The 20,002-nt window shown below is 39.8% G+C and overlaps 1 long non-coding RNA gene and 3 other non-coding genes across 4 annotated transcripts; 1 reads left to right on the top strand and 3 right to left on the bottom strand.

The window, feature by feature from the left end:
• Positions 1-214: 214 nt before the first annotated feature.
• On the top strand, positions 215-286 carry TRNAA-UGC (transfer RNA alanine (anticodon UGC)). Its single transcript has one exon. It is a non-coding gene; the product is annotated as a tRNA-Ala (tRNA).
• A 9,362-nt stretch (positions 287-9,648) lies between these two features.
• Positions 9,649-9,722, bottom strand: TRNAT-CGU (transfer RNA threonine (anticodon CGU)). Its single transcript has one exon. It is a non-coding gene; the product is annotated as a tRNA-Thr (tRNA).
• An 18-nt stretch (positions 9,723-9,740) lies between these two features.
• Positions 9,741-15,881, bottom strand: LOC144340539 (uncharacterized). The gene is made up of 3 exons (XR_013416746.1): positions 15,838-15,881; positions 10,334-10,505; positions 9,741-10,090 (listed from the first exon to the last, which is right to left on the bottom strand). It is a non-coding gene; the product is annotated as an uncharacterized LOC144340539 (long non-coding RNA).
• Positions 15,882-19,660: 3,779 nt separating this feature from the next.
• TRNAA-AGC (transfer RNA alanine (anticodon AGC)) lies at positions 19,661-19,732 on the bottom strand. The gene has a single exon. It is a non-coding gene; the product is annotated as a tRNA-Ala (tRNA).
• Positions 19,733-20,002: the final 270 nt, after the last annotated feature.

Genomic DNA, 20,002 nt, shown 5'->3' with positions numbered 1-20,002 from the left:
CAGTTTTGCAACCACTTGTTCTGTGTTGGGCCTGGTAAGTTTCCAATTACTCTAACGGATTTAGTGACATTCATTTAAATCTTCTTTCTCACACTCATAACCTGCAAAATTCACACAATTCTTGCACGAGAAACTATTTAAAATTTATTTGGGGGGAAAAAAATTGATCGAATACAGTTATTTTAAGAAATTTTGTGAGTATAGTATTCTTGCTGGGGATGTAGCTCAGTGGTAGAGCGCATGCTTTGCATGCATGAGGTCCCGGGTTCGATCCCCGGCATCTCCACTAGGTGCAGTGCTTTTAATGTTGATTCTTGTATGTGCTGCTGAGCAAATACTTTGCTCACTATTATTGCCAAGGTCTCTCAGGCTGTGGTGCTGTAACTCCTTTTCTGGAAAGTGGGAGGGGTAAGAAAGGAGGTTAGGCAGAAAAAAGGATTGGTTTGTTTCCATCTCTGCCCTTTGTTTTTTCAACAGCTCTTTGATCTTTTCACAGTACTTCTACGTTTCCAGGCTAAAACCAAGTATTTTATTTTTCATTCCTTCTATTTTACAAGTGATCATATTTAAAGCCATCTGTTGAATAGAAAGTACATTACTGGGTCCGCCGCGGTGGCTCACGCCTGTAATCCCAGCACTTTGGGAGGCCGAGCGGGGTGGATCACGAGGTCAGGAGATTGAAACCATCCTGGCTAACACGGTGAAACCCCGAATCTACTAAAAATACAAAAAATTAGCGGGGCGGGGTGGCGGGCGCCTGTAGTCCCAGGTACTCGGGAGGCTGAGGCAGGAGAATGGCGAGAGGCAGAGCTTGCAGTGAGCTGAGATCGCGCCACTGCATTCCAGTCTGGGCGACAGAGCGAGACTCCGTCTCAAAAAAAAAAAAAAAAAGAAAGAAAGTACATTACTGGTAAAGTGGGTAAAAGTATGGCTAATTTCTTTCTTTTTCTTTTTCTTTTTTCTTTTTTTTTTTTTAGAGACAGAGTCTTGCTCTGTCGCCCAGGCTGGAGGGCAGTGATGCGATCTCAGCTCACTGCAACCTCCACCTCCCTGGTTCAAGGAATTCCCCTGCCTCACCCTCCCAAGTAGCTGGGATTACAGGCTCATGCCACCACGCCCGACTAATTTTTTTGTATTTTTAGTAAGGACAGGGTTTCACCATGGTGGCCAGACTGGTCTCAAACTCCAGACCTCAGGCAATCTGCCCGCCTCAGCCTCCCAAAGTGCTGAGATTACAGGAGTGAGCCACCCATGCCCGGCCAGTATGACTAATTTCTAAGTGGGTGGCTGTGTGCAACTGTGAAGGTGACCAGGGGAAATTGTAGGCAAAGAAGGGTATTTAGCTAACAGGACAGAGTTGTTAGAAATGTTTGTAAAGAGGGGGAAGGTCAACAGCTTTTGTTAGTTGCTCCTTAGTTCTTTTAGTAAACTAGAAAAAAAAAAAAAAACTGCTGTTATCAATTAACATCAATAAGCACAGGTCAAGAAACGGTGTTCTCTAAAATAATATGATGAGAAAATTTGCTCGTGGAAATTATATCAGTAAGAACGGAACAATCCATTATTACCTAGATTATCTGAGCCATGTGGCTCTGATGAATTTGACTTTGACATTCACTTTGACTATGATCTTGATGTAAAACCTCAGATTCAATTTCCAACCAAGTCCGGAATTTCATTAAGGGTCTTCAGGCACATCTGTCAATATTTATCTTAACTCTGTAGTTTCAAGAAAGCAGGTTCTGAGTCTGCTTCTCAGCCCAACCCTGATGCAAACTGTTTTACTTATAGCCCTGCTTTACTTTGATGCTATCAAAATGCTGCTTCGTTTAAATTGAATTAAATCCAACTAAAGGCCACCCTCTCCCAAATCCTATAATAATTCTAGCTTTTGTTTTGTTTGGTGAAAGTCTGCACTTCTATTTACATTTCTCCCTTGCCTCAGCAAGGATTAAATTAATTTTTTTAAGTGTTAGGATCGAACAATTGAGATTTATTTAGTATTTTGAATATAGAAGCTAAATATGAATATTGTGAGGTTAAGAGGCTAAGAAACAGAAGCTGGTTTTTCTGACAAAAATAAATTAAAGTTTTTGAAGTTAGTATGGGGAAGGCCTTCTTAAGACACATAAAAAACTTCATGAATAAAAATATTAATTCATTTGCCTAGGTCAAATTTAATATAATCTTTTGACAAACTGAAAAACCAGGAATAAACTGTAAAGACATTTTCAGCATATATAAAAATAAAAATGTTATTAAAAATAAATAAGGAGCATCCACAGATCAATTTTCAAAAAAAAAAAAAATTAGAAAGTGAGTAAAGTTTTTTTTGGTTTGTTTTTTAGTTTTTTTTGAGACAGAGTTTTGCTCTTGTTGCCCAAGCTGGAGTGCAATGGCGTGATCTCAGCTCACTGCAACCTCTGCCTCCAGGGTTCAAACAATTCTCCTGCCTCAGCCTCCCAAGTAGCTGGGATTACAGGTGTGTGACACCACGCCCGGCTAATTTTTTGTATTTTAAGTAGAGATGGGGTTTCACCATGTTGGCCAGGCTGCTCTCGAACTCCTGACCTCAGGTGATCCGCCCACCTCAGTCTCCCAAAATGCTGGGATTACAGTTGTGAGTCACTGCATGCAGCCGTTTTTTAAAATTTAACCAAAAAGGTGGATGAAGGCAGAACTTGTGTAAGGCAACTCTGATTGTTGAATACATTAACCCATAGGAAGTACATAATTGCATACATGACAGGTAGTGTTTTAATAAAAAGTAAATTGCAAGTGCCATTTATTTTGACTTAAAATATTTTGAACAAGAAAACTTAACATATTTTGTCTGAAACACATTAGCTGATGGCACTTGATCTGAATTCACTCAGATAAATTATAGTATCTTGTATAGATTTATACTTCAACTTAAAGGAGGAAAGAAAAGAAGGAAAGATAGAAGGAAATAAATAAGGGAGGGAAGGAAGAAAGGTAGCATAGAAGGAAGCAAGGAAGGAAAGAGAGGAAAGAAGACAAATATGTCTCAAACTTCTGAGGCAGAAGAGTTGTTCTTTTTCTCTAAGCTCTATCAGGGTTCTACTCTGCAATGTCAGTTATATAATCACAATGTTTTACTCTGTATTTTCCACTATGAAACCCCAAATGAAATTTTTCTCAGTCATTGAGGCTTTCTTTTTCTTTTTTTTTTTTTTCCCAGGTTGGAATGCAGTAGCACAGTCTCGGCTCACTGCAACCTCTGCCTCCCTTGTTCAAGGGATTCTCCTGCCTCAGCCTTCCGAGTAGCTGGGATTACAGGTGCGGGCAACCATGCCCGTCTAATTTTTGTATTTTCAGTAGAGACAGGGTTTCACCATACTGGTCAAAGCTGGTCTAGAACTCCTGACTTTGTGATCCACCCGCCTCGGCCTCCCAAACTGCTGGGATTACAGGCATGAGCCCTGGCGCCTGGCCTCTCATTGAGACTTTCTTAAGTCAGGCTTAATATGAAACATAATTTCATCATCCAGTTTGCTAATAATATTTTATTTGGATTATTGGAAGTCATTTCTGAAGAAGGAAGGACGGAAGAGGGGAAGGAATCGTCAATGAATAAATAAAATAGTAAGTGGATGAACAAATAAACAAACTTGTTTCAGGAAAATTTCATACTTGTGGCCGGGCACAGTGGCTCATGCCTGTAATCCCAGCACTTTGGGAGGCCAAGGTGGGTGGATCACCTGAGGTCAGGAGTTAGAGACCATCCTGGCCAGCATGGTGAAACCCCATCTCTACTAAAATACAACATCCTGGCCAACATGGTGAAACCCCATCTCTACTAAAAATACAAAAATTAGCTGGGCATGGTGGCGGCCACCTGTAATCCCAGCAACTCAGGAGGCTGAGGCAGGAGAATCACTTGAACCCTGGAGGCAGAGGTTGCAGTGAGCCGAGATCGCCCCTCTGCACTCCAGCCTGGGCGGACTCTGTCTCAAAAAAAGAAAAAAAAGAAAATTTCATGCTTGCTTAAGCCTTATTATGGTCTGAAATCTCCATAAAATTCATATGTGAAATCGTAACCACCAATAACTCAGAAGGTGACTCTATTTCAAGGTAAGATCTTTAAAAAGGTAGTTCAGTTAAAATGAGGTCATTAGGGCATGCCCTTAGGCAATATGACTGATGTCATTATAAAAAGAGAAGATTAGGAGAAACACACATGAAGGCAAAAACACCAAGGAGAAAGCCAACTACAAGTCAAGGAGAGAAGCCTTAAAAGAAATTCACTCTGATGACACTTTAATCTCAGATTTCTAGCCTTCAGAATTATGAGAAAATAAATTTCTGTTGTTTAAGCCACGCAGTCTGTGGTACTTCGTTATGACAGCCCTAATAAACTAATAGAATCCCAAATGCAATCCAGGAAACAACTTTTGAAAAAAACAGAAGTTGTTACTGTTGCAAAAAGCAGTTCATTAATTTTGTTTTCTTATTCTCTTCACAACCCAGGGAAAACAGAAGTTTGCCTTTGTCAGGTATGTATTCAGCAACCATTCCCACTTTCCTTTGGTTGACATTCTGTATTGGGAGAACTGGAAGCTAACAGAAAGTACATTTTCTGGACTCCTTTGCAGCTAAGAATCTTGACGCAAATGAGATTTGACTGAGATTAGATATACTTCTCTGAGATTTAGCAGGCAGACTATCATCATGCTGATTTTGTCTATTTTTTGCTAGCAAGCAAGATCATGAAGATACGCTTTCTCAGCACAGTGTTAACGGGTCTGGTCTCTAGCCTTTAGAATTAGAGAGAGCAGTGCAGAGGCGGTGGCCATAGTCCATGTTCCAATGTTCAGTCACCAGCTTCATGAGTTTGAGAAGTTATTATAAAGGAAGCAATCTCCTAGCTCTAATGTTGTGTTACTTGGATTATGGTTACAATGTTCTGAGTCTCAAAAAGTTTATTGCCAGCTTCCCTTATAGATTAGTTCTGTAGATATTTTCTGAGATCATAGTTGAAGGTCTAATCTAAAGCCTGTTTCTCAACCTTGTCAGATAATTTTGTAGTCCAACTTCCTGTTTTTAACTCCTTTTGTTTGAAATACTTAGAATGCTCCCTGTTTCCTACACTGAACTTTTAATTATTTTGCAGATTAAGAAATATCAAAATTAGTAATAGTAATGGATTGTGGGAACCCATGAGTCCATATAAACAAACAAGTAAATGTCAAAAGAGAAGGGGGGCGAGGCACAGTGGCTCACACCTGCAATCCCAGCACATTGAGAGGCAGAGGTAGGAGGTTCATTTGAGTCCAGAAGTTGGAGACCAGCCTGGGCAACATGGCAAGACACCCTCTACAAAAAAATCTATATATTAGCACTGCAGCCTGGGTGACAGATCAAGACTCTGTGGAAAAAAAAAAAAAAAAAAAAGCTGGAGGGTTGGTGGAGGCTGGGAGGGGAAGGAAACGTTTTTCTTCCAATAGCAGAAAGATAACTTGTAAATGTAGAATAAATGATGGATTCAGAAGATCGTCATTTGGCAACCATCATACTTCTAACTGATTCAGGCCAGGATCATCATGGGTGCTAAATTAAGTTGATAAAAGTTGAATGATAACAGGATATTTACATAGTCTCAAAGTCAGGATACTTATTAATGACAATGGAGAAACCTGGCAAACACTGTCATAACCAGGTGACCAAAATTAATACCACTGGTAATGGGACAACCGCCATTAAATATCTCCTGATAAAATGCACTGAAAAGGGTATAATATCAGTTCTCTGGTATTCCTACTCAAAATTCATAACCGAAATCCAATCATGAGGAAATAGCAGACTAACCCAAATAGAGGAAAATTTTACAAAATAACTGGCCTGTACTCTTTTAAAAATACCAATGTTATAAAAGAGAAAGAAAGGCTACAGAACATGACAATTCAACATATGCTCAAAGATTTTCTTTTGCTAAAAAGGACATTATAGGGACAATTAGCATAGTCTGAATAAGGCCCATATATTAGACAATAGTATTGTATCAATGTTAATTTCTGATTTTGATCATTGTACTGTGATTATGTAAGAGGGTGTTTTCCTGTTAGGAAACATACATTGAAGTATTTAGGGGTAAAGGATCATTATGTCTACAACTTATTCTTTTTTATTTTTATTTATTATTATTATTTTTTGAGACAGAGTCTCACTCTGTCACCCAGGCTGGAGTGCAGTGGTGCTATCTTGGCTTACTGCAACCTCCGCCTCCGGGTTTCAAGCAATTCTTCTGCCTCAGCCTCCTGGGAGGCGAGGAGGGTGGATCACAAGGTCAGGAGATCGAGACCATCCTGGCTAACACAGTGAAATCCCGTCTCTACTAAACAAAATATTAAAAAAAAATTAGCCAGGTTTGGTGGCACGCACCTGTAGTCCCAGCTACTTGGGAAGCTGAGGCAGGAGAATGGTGTGAACCCAGGAGGCGGAGCTTGCAGTGAGCTGAGATCGCGCCACTACACTCCAGCCTGGGCGACAGAGCGAGACTCCGTCTCAAAAAAAAAAAAAAAAAAACATATGTATACATATATACATATGAGATATACATATGAGATATGAGATAAAAGTATATATATGTATATGTGTGTATATATATACACATATGAGATATACATATGAGATAAGGTCCATATTTGGGAAGACTGAGTGAAGGATGCAACTTTTCTGTAACAATGAAATTATTTTAAAAGTAAAAATTAAAAGAAAAAGAAAAGAATGAGACAGACCTTAGGAGAGTCAAGTTACTAACCAAAGGTCCACATTTGGTAGTGAGGGATCCAGGACATGCATACAGACTTTGTCATCGAGAACTCCATGCTCCTTTCACTCCTGTGCACAGTCAGTCACTTTATTGCCAGCCTTTTCTTTGCATTTATATGTGAATAGATTTCTCTTTGGTGTGACTTGATCCATTGAATGAGCATTGCTTTCACTAGAGGGAGGAAAGCATCTTTGGATTGAGTTGAGAGCCACTTCACTTTTCAATCTCTGGTCCAGTACATAAACTTAGAAGTTGTGTGCTGAGTTTGCACAGAGACTAACACAGCTCTTTGCTGAGTGTGAGGCGACTGCAAAAGGCGACTTTTAAGGCTCCTTAGATAATTCATCTTGGGGATCAAAAGACTTTAGAGGACTTGACTCCAACCTCTCTTATTTTGGCAGCTAGGAACTTTATATAAGAAACAGAATAGAAAGCTAAACTTTCCAGAGAACCCCCAGTAAGCACAACTAAATTCTCATTAAAACATTAGTGAATTCATCACCATTAAGTAAAGAGGTTAGCATTATTTCTTATCAATCAAAAATTAAACAAAGGCATTGATGTACTTGTCTGCTGAGGTTTTACTCTTAAAACATCTGGAAAAGAAGTCATTTGTGAGCAATAACTCCCTTGAGGTTGCAGATATAGGCTTTTTCTCAATTTGGGGGTTTTTCCCCCTAAAACTTGATGCCAATTCCTTTTAATTATTTCTTACATTTATACTTTCTCAACTTCTGATTATGTTACTGGTTATCTGCTTTTCTAGTTAATTTTAAATTTATTTTCCAAAAAGAACACAATAAATAGGAGAATACATCTTAAACTTTATATTTTTTTCTTCACTCATAATTTTTGAAATGTGTTTATGTTCAATCACACATGGATTTTGGTTGCTCTTAATATGAAATTAAAACTCCTTGGCATGGCCTCTAAAATTCTGACACAGTTTGGTCCTATCCTCCTGCATCCCATCTCTCAGGCTGCTTGCCCGTGGCCTTCCCACTCTACTCATACCAGTTTTTTTCCAGTCCAATGCACTTTGTCTAACTTCCTCTGCCTGGGTTTCCCTATGCTCTGTCTGCCTTTCCTATACTGTCCTCTTTCTTTGCAACTGAAGACTCTCCTCTTATCTCCCTGATGAAACCAAATCTTACCCGTATGTTCTAAATCACAGTCATTCTTTTTCTGTAGCACTTCTCATAGCCATAATGTTATGTTTGTCATTATATAAATAACTTCTATTCACTCACCCATCCCCAAATAAGCTCTCACCTCCTTTGGGATAGAGACCAGGCCTGTTCAGCTTACCTTCCCACACCTTGATGTGAGTAGGTATAGAATTAATAATTTTGGGCCGGGCGCCGTGGCACACGCCTGTAATCCCAGCACTTTGGGAGACCGAGGCAGGCGGATCACGAGGTTAGGAGATTGAGACCATCCTGGCTAACACGGTGAAACCCCGTCTGTACTAAAAATACAAAAAATGAGCCGGGAGTGGTGGCCAGCGCCTGTAGTCCCAGCTACTCGGGAGGCAGAGGCAGGAGAATGGCGTGAACCCGGGAGGCGGAGCTTGCAGTGAGCCGAGATTGCGCCACTGCACTCCAGCCTGGACGACACAGCCAGACTCCGTCTCAAAACAAAACAAAACAAAACAAAATTAATAATTTTGGGAATGAATGAGGAGATGACTAGAGTTCTGTAACTTCATGTAAAACAGATGAAGGCATATCTTCCACTGCTTGAGGTTAGCTTTAAGAGGTGTTTATGGACCACATAGAATTCTTTTCAGAATTCACTTCAGTGATCTCGTATCCAGAAATATAACTTTTTGAAACCGGCATGCTGGTTCAGAGTCATAATACCCCTATTGGGACATCTGCTTCTAATAACCCAGTTTAAATCAACCAAAGAAAGGGAGTGATAGTCCTATAAAAATCAATGTCAAGAAACAAAATATGTCCTCTGACCCTAAAATAGCTTATTTTTTCTGAACATTCATTTGTGATTTACTGTTTATTGATTTATGGAAGTCATGGATTTTTTTCAGTGGCACATAGGCACCAAAGAACTTAAGGAGGTCAGGGAAAATCTCAAAAGAATATGCAAAATTTGTCCATAAGTTTGTGTGTGTGTGTGTGTGTGTGTGTGTTTATATACAAAAGTTTTTATTAGATAATCTAATGAGTTCATGTGCCATACAATTTTAAGAATTACTATTCTAAATCACACTGGATACTGTTCGGTTTTATAAATAATATTATTTGTTACTTAAGACTTCGACTTAAGTAACTTTGACTTAAGTAACTGAGAAATATTGGATTGAAATATTAGCTTGATTATTTATCAGCTATAAGATTTGGGCAAGTTTATTTCCTTCTGATACTTCATTTTTTATCTGTAAAATGGGCATAATACTGTTTACTTCGGTGAATAGTCTAGGAATTAAAAGTATGTGAGAAAATACATAAAGTACAACTTAGTAAATGTTCCATAAATTGCAACCATTTTTCATCCATGTGGAATTTAAGTAAGGTTTCATGGAGTTTGAGAAACCAGAAGAATATATTTTTTAATGTTTTGAATTAAAAGTTTTACCATTTTATTTTAGATATTTTTTATCCGTGATTGAACTTGAACCCCTGAGTTTGGTGAAATTCCAACATAACTGTCTGAGAGATCATCAGAAACTAACAGCCTTTGAGGATGCAGGTGGAATGAAGAGAGACTGGAGAGACTAAAGCTCTATGCAGTGGATCTGATATTGTGATTAAGGATTATAGACTAAAAATTGTGATAAATTCACAAAAACAGATGGCCCTTATTAAAAGGGGAAAGAAAAAGACACACCCACTCTCAGGCCCCGCTGGGATTCGAACCCAGGATCTCCTGTTTACGAGACAGGCGCTTTAGCCAACTAAGCCACAGAGCCAGCTGCGCAGACCCCATAGCTTCTTTTATGACCGAATTGTACTTAATTAGGTGAAAAGTTGTGTTGCCAATGAGAGTTACTGTGTTTTCGAATACATCAACTTTGTAGTAAAGGCAGACTCCTGAAAGGAACTTCTAGAAATTAGACTCCCTTCGAGTCCAACAAAACACATCCACACTCACATAATCACTTAGAAAATGTGCTTGGAACAATGTCAGCGCGTCCCAGAGGGCAAATAAAGCCGTGAAATCGGAGAGTGGAGATGAACCGTGTTCCCAGAGGAGGAAGAGGCGTCTGTCTCTAGACGTAGCGAGAGCAGTTTTTACATTCCATGGCATCGTGGTGATTTAGAATCAAGTGATTGGATTCTAAAAGTGGAGTGAAAAGCTTTTCTAGCCAAACAGATCATTCAGAATTTTCATCACATTAATGGCTTTTCTGGCCATTAGAAGATAGCACAGGGATGCGCTGAAAAACAAAAACTGTTATCGCGTTCAGACTCTCCAAACAGCTGCCAGATCACTGCTCTAGGGAAAGCAGGTGACAGCTGGGAGGCGACCTAGTCTGAGCTCACTTAACGGTTTTGTATTTCAAATCCAAAGAGCCTTTGCCTGCTCGAGGCTTGCGTTCCAGCGGCTCCTGAGAGGGGGCACAGATGGAAACCAGAAGGAGAGGCGTCACTGGACAGGGTCGTTCCTAATTCTGCTTTCCTCATTTTGGTTCTTCAAGCTTCCATTAGATTGTTTCCTAATATCTTCCTTATGGATCCTCACCTTGTAGAAGCTAAACAAACATTAATTGATTGAAAAATCCCCAAATTAAGATCCATTCTGAAACTGTTAACGTTTGTATCCTAGTTTTCTGCCTTTGCTGGTGCCAAAGTGAGGGAGTGAGTTCACCAAATAAAGCAAACGTCTCTGCACATTAGCCAGCTTTCCCGCCATGTTAAAAAGACAACAGGGAGGATTACAAAATTCCTTGTTTAACCAGACAAAGGCTGGAAGGGGCTCCGGGCCTGATAACGCCCTTGAATCCTAAAGTCTTTCTTAATTCCTCTCTTGAGCCAAAAGTTGGAGCATTGCCATTTCCTATCCCATTCGGAATGTTTTTGTAGTGAATATAAACTTATTTTCCTGTTAACCAAGAGAGTCATGTTTTAATTTAATATAGATTAACAAACTGTTATGATTAGGGCTATACTAACAGTTACTGTGTTAAGAGTTACTGAATATTTACTGAGTTTGGGAAGCAACATCCCCCAAAATCATAAGGACCAGGAATCATAGCCTTTCTGAATTTGAATCAGCCAAATTGTTTATGATCAGGATTGTACTAACTTCAGTCACTAAAATACAACTGGGATGGCATCGTGTCCAGGGAAATATTGTTCAAGTTTTTCCCAACAAGAACGACATTGAATACCTACTGTGTGTCAGGAATTGAAATAACTTCTGTAGACACAACTAGGAAGATAGCCAGATGATAAAAATCAAACAAGGAATAGTATCACAATAAAAGAAGTACAATGTGATAGCTGAGTGCCTAACAGGGCCCAGTAATCTAGTTCAAAGCATAAAACTTTGTTTTAGGTATAATTCTGACATTGCCCAGTTCAACTAATTTTTAAAATTTCTTTTTGACTTTTGCTGGAAAAAGTCTTAACAGATTTTTTTCCCCTAATGTGACAATTAGTACTTGAACACACCTAGAATATATTCAAGTTAATCCAAGATAATTAAACAAAATAAAGAATATGGCTGGGCGCAGTGGCTCATGCCTATAATCCCAGCACTTTGGGAGGCTGAGGCAGGCGGATCACATAGGGTCAGGAGTTGGAGACCAGCCTGTCCAACAGGGTGAAACCCCATCTTTACTAAAAATACAAAAATTAGCCAGGCATGGTGGTGGGCGCCTGTAATCCCAGCTGCTCAAGAGGTTGAGGCAGGAGAATTGCTTGAACCCGAGAGATGGAGGATGCAGTGAGTCGAGATCACACCACTGCACTCCAACCTGGGAGACAGAGCAAGACACCATCTCAAAAAAAAAAAAAAAAAAAAAATTACTGGACCTCATGAGACTTATTACCACGAGAACAGTATGGGGGAAACCGCCCTTATGATTCTATTTTCTCCCACTGGGTCCCTCCCACAACATGTGGGAATTGTGGGAGCTACAATTCAAGATGAAATTTGGGTGAGGACACAGCCAAACCATATCACTATCCCAATGGGATCCTCCTCCAAATAGACTTGTACTCATAAAGAAAAAAAAAAATACGTGAGTGAATTGAAAGGGTAAATAATTCACATGAGATCTCCAGCCAATTTGATGCAAAAGTGCTCAACTAACATCAGAATCCAAGACAGCTGACTGAGGGATATGAATATCAATACTGGAGTACGGAGATTGTCACAACTGCAGTGACTTCATATTACCCTCAGTTATGCTTTATTTGTTGAGAATAGGGTGATTTGCCATAATACTAGTTAGTAGCTGTCAAGAATTGAATTTTGTCCCCTGAAAATTCATGTTCAAATCCTACCCTCAGTACCTCAGAATGTGATCTTATTTGGAAATAAAGTAATCAAAGAGGTAATTAGTTAAATTGAAGTCATATGGAGTAAAGTGAACCCCTGATTCCATATAACTGATGTCCCAATAAAAAGAGGAAATTTGTCTGGGTGCAGTGGTTCACACCCGTAATCCCAGGATTTTGGGAGACCGAGGTGGGCAGATCACCTGAGATCAGGAGTTCGAGACCAGCCTGGCCAACATGGTGAAACCCCACCTCTACTAAAAATACAAAAATTAGCCAGGCGTGGTGGCAGGGGCCTGTAATCCCATCTACTCAGGATGCTGAGGCAGGAGAATCACTTGAACCTGGGAGGCGAAAGTTGCAGTGAGCCAAGATCACACCACTGCACTCCAACCTAGGGATAAGAGCGAGACTTCGTCTCAGAAAAAAAAAAGGGAGGGGGGATGGAAATTTGAACATACACACACATGCAGAGAGAATGCCATGTGAACATAAAGGCAGAGATTTGGTGATGCAATCACAAGGAATTTCAAAGATTGTCAGAAAACCACCAGAAACTAGAGGAGAGGCCTGAAACATTCTCCCTCACAACCCTCAGAAAGAACAAACCCTGATAACACCTCAATCTTGGACTTCTTGCCTCTAGAACTGTGAGATTATAAAGTTCTGTTGTTTGAGCCGCCTAGTGTGTGCTATTTTGTTATAGCAGCCCACGGAAACTATTGCAGTAAGCAGCATCCTCGGAGAAATAACTAAGGTGTGTCCTAAGATTTCCCCAAAACTTTACTAAAATGAACTTATTTAAAAAGAAAACTAGTAAATAAGGGGTGAGATGAAGTAAGTGTGACAGGTTCATATGCCTAATTAAAAAGCTGAACAAAAATTTGAATTCAAAGATAGAAGAAAATAAAAGGCTCATGGAAAAGTATGTGTCAGCTTAGCGATCCCAGTCCATAGTTTCTGAGAACAACCAGAGGTGGGGATAAACAAGGACCACTCAGAATGGGAGTATCTCACAGATGTGTGGGAAGAAGAGAGATTGAGCCTGGGAAGAAAAGTTAAGCTAAGAATAGGAGTTAGAAAGGATGGAAACCAAAGGATAGCACAGGGATGGTAGAGGAAGGGGCCATCGTAGGAAGTGGTAAAAGCAAAGACTATGAGCTAGGAGCACAAAGCTGGCTGGATCCTGAGGGTAATGAGTTACTGTAGTGAGTATAGTGAATGAGTTGAGGTGGGGAAAGGTAAGAGAATCTGGAGAACAGAAGATGGAGATGAATGTGATCTGAGATTAAGGTGGGAAGGTAATTTAGGAATAAGGGATGGAGTGGGTGCACTGGAGAAGGTATTTTGAGGTAGGACACAGAAGTGAGAGGCATAGCTGGTGGCTACAGAGGGGACCCTACAGAATGGGTAGGCTCAAGGAGAAGCTAGAGAAATGCCAGTTGGGAACACCAAATCAGCTAGAGGAATAAGACTGTCGGTCAGTGGAAAGCAGGCAATTGGCAGGTATCTATGCTAAAATGTTGGGCATTTTGCCCTAATATAACTTTGCCATGAGATTGAAGTGCCATTCAGTGTCTAGTGAAGAATGTTGGTATACCATGTGTGTACCATCTACATTCACCAGTGATTTTAATACAGCATTTGTGACACTGGATTACCGGAAAGTCCTTTCAAACTTCTCTAATAGTAGCTTTGACACTAGCAACTTAGCACAGTACTCCAGTTTAGTCCTTTTCCAGCCTGAAAAGGCTATGTTTGAGTTCGGATTTCACCGTAATGAGGCAAGAGAAAGTAAAAGTACTAATAGTTAAGCACAGTAGAATTGCTAGTCCTATATCAAATGGATTGATTTTGAGAAGAAATTGCATTACGTCAAGTAGCCTAGGAATATGAATATTAGATCATCATACTTTGGACTATTACTCAAGTGAAATAGTTATTTGAACCATAAACATGCATTAAAAATCTTGATGAGCAACCAGATATAACTGAAGGAAAGATGAAGTACTTGACCTTTAAAGGTAGAAACACAGTTACATGCCACATAAGGACATTTTGGTCAACAATGAGCCACATAGATGACAGTGGTCCCGTAAGACTGATTATAATGGAGCTGAAAAATTCTGATCACCTAATGACATTGTAGCTGTGGTAACGTAGCCCAGTGCATTATTCACATGTTTGTGGTGATGCTGGTGTAAACAAACCTACTGCTCTGCCAGTTGTATAAAAATATAGTACATACAATTATGTACAGTACCTAATACTTGAAAATGATAATAAATGAGTATGTTACTGGTTTATGTATTTACTATAATATACTATACTTTTTATTGTTATTTTACAGTATACTCTTTCTACTTATTAAAAAATAACTGTAAAACAGCCTCAGTCAGGCCCTCACAAGGGATTCTTGAAGGCATTGTTATCATAGGAGATGACAGCTTCCTGCTTGGTATTGCCTCTGAAGACCTTCCAGTGGAACAAGATTTGGAGGTGGAAGATGGTGATATTGACAATCCTGACCCTGTCTAGGCCTAGGCTAATGTGTGTGTTTGTGTCTTCATTTTTAACAAAAAAGTTTTAAAAGTTAAAAAAAAAAAAAAAGCTTTTCAGTAGAAAAAAGCTTATGGAATATGAATATAAAGAAAAAATGTTTTTTTGTACAGCTTTACAGGTGTCTGTGGTTTTTTTGTTTGTTTGTTTTTGTTTTTTGAGACGGAGTCTTGCTCTGTCACCCAGGCTGCAGCGCAGTGGTGTGATCCTGGCTCACTTCAACCTCTGCCTCCCGGGTTCAAGTGATTCTCCTGCTTCCGCCTCCTGAGTAGCTGGGATTACAGGTGCCTGCCACCACACCTGCCTACTTTTGTATTTTTTTTATTTTTAGTAGAGATGGGGTTTCACCATGTTAGCCAGGCTGGTCTCAAACTCTTGACCTCCAGTGATCTGCATGCCTCAGCCTCCCAAAGTGCTGAGATTACAGGCATAAACCACCATGCCCAGCCAGGTGTTTGTGTTTTAAGTGTTACTACAAAAGAGTCAAAAAGTTTTTAAAAATTAAGTTTACAAAGTGAAAAAGTTACAATAAGTTAAGGTTAATTTATTATTGAAAAAATAAATGTTTCATGTAGCCTAAGTATATAGCATTTATAAAATCTACAGTAGTGTACAGTAATGTCCTATGTCTTCACATTGACTCATCACTCACTCACTGACTCACCAAGAACAACTCCTACCAGTCCTGCAAGACCCATTCATGGCAAGTGCCCAGTACAAGTGTACCATTTTAATGGAGTGCAATGGCGCAGTCTCAGCTCGCTGCAGCCTCGACCTCTGGGGCTCACTCCATCTTCCCATCTCAGCCTCCTGAGTAGCTGTGACCAAAGGCATGTGCCACCACACCCAGCTAATTTTTGTATTTTGTAGAGATGGGGTTTCACCATGTTGCCCAGGTTGGTCTACAACTCCTGGGCTGAAGCGATCAACCCGCCTTAGCCTCCCAAAGTGCTGGGATTACTGTCATGTGCCACTGTTCCTGGCCCCATTTTTATCTTTTATACCACATTTTTATTATACCTTTCATATGTTTGGATACACAAATACCACTGTATTGCAATTGCTGACAGTATTCAGTTCAGCAACCTGCTGTACAGCTTTGTAGCCTAGGAGCAATAGGCTGTACCATATGGCCTAGGTGTGTAGTCGGCTGTATCATCTGGGTTTGCATAAGTACACTCTGTGATGTTCGCACAATGACGAAATCATCCGACAGTGCATTTCTCAGAACATTTGCCCCTATTGACACATGACTGTATAAAGATTTTTATCTTGGACCTGGTAATCCTAGCACTTTGGGAGGCCGACGCGGGCTGATCACGAGGTCAGGAAATTGAGACCATCCTGGCTAACCCGGTGAAACCCTGTCTCCACTAAAAACACAAAAAATTAGCTGGGCGTGGTGGCGGGCGCCTGTACTCCCAGCTACTTGGGAGGCTGAGGTAGGAGAATGGAGTGAACCCAGGAGAAGGAGTTTGCAGTGAGCTGAGATCGCACCACTGCACTCCAGCCTGGATGACAGAGCAAGACTCTGTCTCAAAAAAAAAAAAAAAAAAAAAAAAAGAAAAGATTTTGACCTTATGAAAAAAATACTGTTGTTGGAGATATCTCTGACAAAATTTACCCACTTGAACAACAACAATAGATCTAGTATGTTTTTAAATGACCATTTAAAATGACCACAATATAAATGTAAAATGACTACAATATAAATACATACCCATATCATAAGGGGAAAAAAAGAGAGGAAGAAAACTCCAAATAAAAAAAACCACACCAAACACAGCCAATCAAAAACCCACCAGTAATTCAAGTTCAGCATAGTAAGTGCATGAAGTAAAACCATTTAACCCAGAGGCACAGACAGAAGCCTCAGTGAATGATAGCAGCTCTACCTTAGTGCTTCCAGAGCCAGAACTCATGGCCTGGGGCCTATTTTACACTTCTGTAAAATACAGAACTATTTTCTGGAGCTACAGAACTGAGGCTCCTGCAGGAGGCTGGGAGACTCCAGAGGCTTTCCCACCATGGAGAGGCTCTTAGGGAAAATAAGAGTCAAAGCAGTATCTCTGTATCCACTGGCCCTTTAGTAATAGACACATGAGCGGTTCGCAGACATTTTAAAAGTCAAGGGCCGGTGGAGGTGGTTTAACTTAATCTCGCCAGGTACAGTTCTGCCAAGCAGAGAGAAGCTTCTATTTTACGTTTTGTCTTTCCAAAATTGTCCCAGGACTAAGAAATCAGAATTGCCACTTCTTGAGATCCCTACTTTGCAAAGCTAGTTATTGGGGGGAAAAGCAGATCCCTTAAGAATTCAGGGCCTTCTGGGATGGAAGAAATAGACCCTTAAGCCCTATTCCCTCAAATTGAAATTTGAAGTTATTTGCCAGTGGTCTGAGATGGTTCCGACCTCATCCTAAAGCAAGGGAAGACAACTGAAACAAACTTATCTCATGGAAAAGGGAAGTTGATAACTTGGGACTGTCTTAAGTAAAAGTAAAGGCTTGTTTTAATTTATCATATGACTCTAGGTTCCTGATAGGAAAATTAAACATTTTTTTAAACAATATTTCAAAAGATGGCTATTTTAATTGGGTAAAACCAGGCCTAATTTTCTGTAGCTTTTCTGCCAAAAGAATATTAAGAGAAGCAAAAGGTAGAAAGGGGCAATTTTCTAAAAACATAAAAATGAGCAGAGAACTGAAACCTCGGGAAAAATCTTCTATTTGCTGATCCTATTCCTTAGCATTGAAAAGCTAAAAAGACTCCTTTTTGTTACCAGATTGAAACTCCTCTGAGCCTCCATTTGGTGGTTTGTACAAAGTCTTGTGCTAGAGAAAATTAGATGTGAATCAAGGTTAATTAGCGAGGAATATAATTTGTTCTTTCCATATTAAGGAGAAATGAGATACAGCAGACCTACAAGGTAATGTAGGAAAATCTTCACACAGTTTATTCTTAAATTGTGATCAATAACCTCTCAGTAATTTAAAATAAAATACATCATGGTGGGTAGACAGAAATTTAACAGTGATTCTCTTTTCTTTCTTGTCTGTATTGGGCAAACCCGGGAAAGTTTAAACATTCAAGGGAGGAAATCTGGCAGTGTTTGGCAAGAACCTCTAAAATACGAAGTAAGCTGTAACCTGTGGTCAACTGGGGATGAAAGGCAGACTTTGGGGACTACCCTACACTGCAACTAATATAAAGGACCTAAGAGAAGGATGGTAGATGGGAAGAGGAAGACAGTTACATGTTATGCACTGAAAATGCAAATAAGTAAATAACTATAAATCTATCACTTAAATTATTTGCTGAAGGAATAAATGGAAGACTCAGGCTTTCTGTGACCAAAATAAAATAATCTTTTTTTTTTTTTTTTTTTTCTTGGAGGGGATGTAGAGCATGCATAGCTTTAACCTGTGGGTAGCTGAAGTATTAAATCAGTGAAATGTATAACTTCTCCAGGTCTCTTATATGAAATAAATTTAGGGAACTGATGGGGAAAGAGTGGCACTGAGGGCCACTGGGGGCAGATATTAGGAGTAGAGTGAGGACGGAAATTTCAGTTAAGAAACATTCTCCAAGACCCTCCTCTTCTGAATGCTTTTCTTATTTGTTAAAATATTTTCAGGACAAAGGAAAGATCCTTCCAGAAAAGACAGAAAATGTTTTGCCAACGACTGTTTTTATTTAGGGAAACTACTGAACTGCCCCCCGATTCCTTACGGCATCTCTGCCTTGTCCGAAGTTGGAAGTTGAGACTAAAGCACCAAGATACAAGAGACGCCGCATCCCAAAAGGAGATTTTTGTGTATTCTGCGAAATACACAAAAGAGCTAGCCCAGGAAAGTCCTCACACACATGCATGGTATAAAAGCACCAGTTTTAAAAAGAGAAGTGTTTTTGGTTTTTTTTGTTTGTTTGTTTGAGAAGCACAATTGAAGTGAGCAGTTTTAGAATCAGTGAAGCAAATTTAGAGATTTCAAAAGAGATCAATATAGAAAGGATCGAATCCACACAATCACGGGAACGCTATGAAGTCACTGGCAAAATGCAATCACTGAAGGAAAACGTCAGTGTCAAAATGCTACTATTTCACCTCTTTGTGTACGATTTCTGAGCGAACTGCCACGTTTGGAGACGCTAAATTTACCCAGTACCTTCGTAGCCTTCGGCCTGGGAAGAGTACATTTTCTTTCCTGCGAGCTTGAGGAGAAATCCATCTTTTTCTCATTGAGCCCCAAAAGGTGAAACCTGAGACCGGAGCTCAGCCTACCGTTGCATCCCCCACCACAAACTCAGCACCAAAACTCAGTGAAAAGATGAATTCGTTCACAGAACATCCACTTAGGATTTTTATTGATAATTGTCCTTTTATTGATAAATGTTCCTTCCACCACCGCCCTAATGGAACAGGGTCCAAAGTCACTCATCATATGTAAATGCGGCTGAGAATGGAAAGGAATTTTTTTTTTTTTTTTTTTTGAGACGAAGTCTCGCTCTTATCCCCTAGGCTGGAGTGCAATGGCGCGATCTCAGCTCACTGCAACCTTCGCCTCCCGGGTTCAAGCGATTCTTCTGCCTCAGCCTCCCGAGTAGCTGGGATTACAAGTACCTGCCACCACGCCCGGCTAATTTATGTATTTTTAGTAGTGACGGAGTTTCACCATATTGGCCAGGCAAGAATAAGATTTTAAAAATGAAAGAGCTACAAGCGTAACCAAAGCAAGATATAAGTATGGAAGTCGGGGGCAAGATGATTACTTTTCAGATTCTACAGAAGTGGGCTGTGACTGTTTCTGTAAAAGAAAGATGGTTCTGGAGCAGAGATACAAAAGACTGGAGATGCTGGGGATCGAACCCGGGACCTCATACATGCTAAGCATGCGCTCTACCACTGAGCTACATCCCCACCTTGAAGAATGTTGCTATTTAAACTACTTTTATGAAAGAATATACAAATTGACCTCTAGTTTTTTGTTTTTAACATTTATATTTATTCTTTCATAAATGAACGTTAGAATTTCCATTTCCCCTTTTTGTAGTCCTCTATCACCAAGAAATTCTGATTAACCGGCATCTTGTGGACATTTGGTAAGGATTACAAACAGACTAGAGGAAATTTCAGTTAAGAAACATTCTCCCAGACCTTCCTTTTCTGAATGCTTTTCTCATTTGTAAA

The sequence above is a fragment of the Macaca mulatta genome, chromosome 4 (genome assembly GCF_049350105.2).
Source record: "Macaca mulatta isolate MMU2019108-1 chromosome 4, T2T-MMU8v2.0, whole genome shotgun sequence".
Classification (NCBI taxonomy): domain Eukaryota; kingdom Metazoa; phylum Chordata; class Mammalia; order Primates; family Cercopithecidae; genus Macaca; species Macaca mulatta.
The sequence above is the reverse complement of the archived record's forward strand: the minus strand, read 5'-3'. Positions and strand labels throughout refer to the sequence as shown.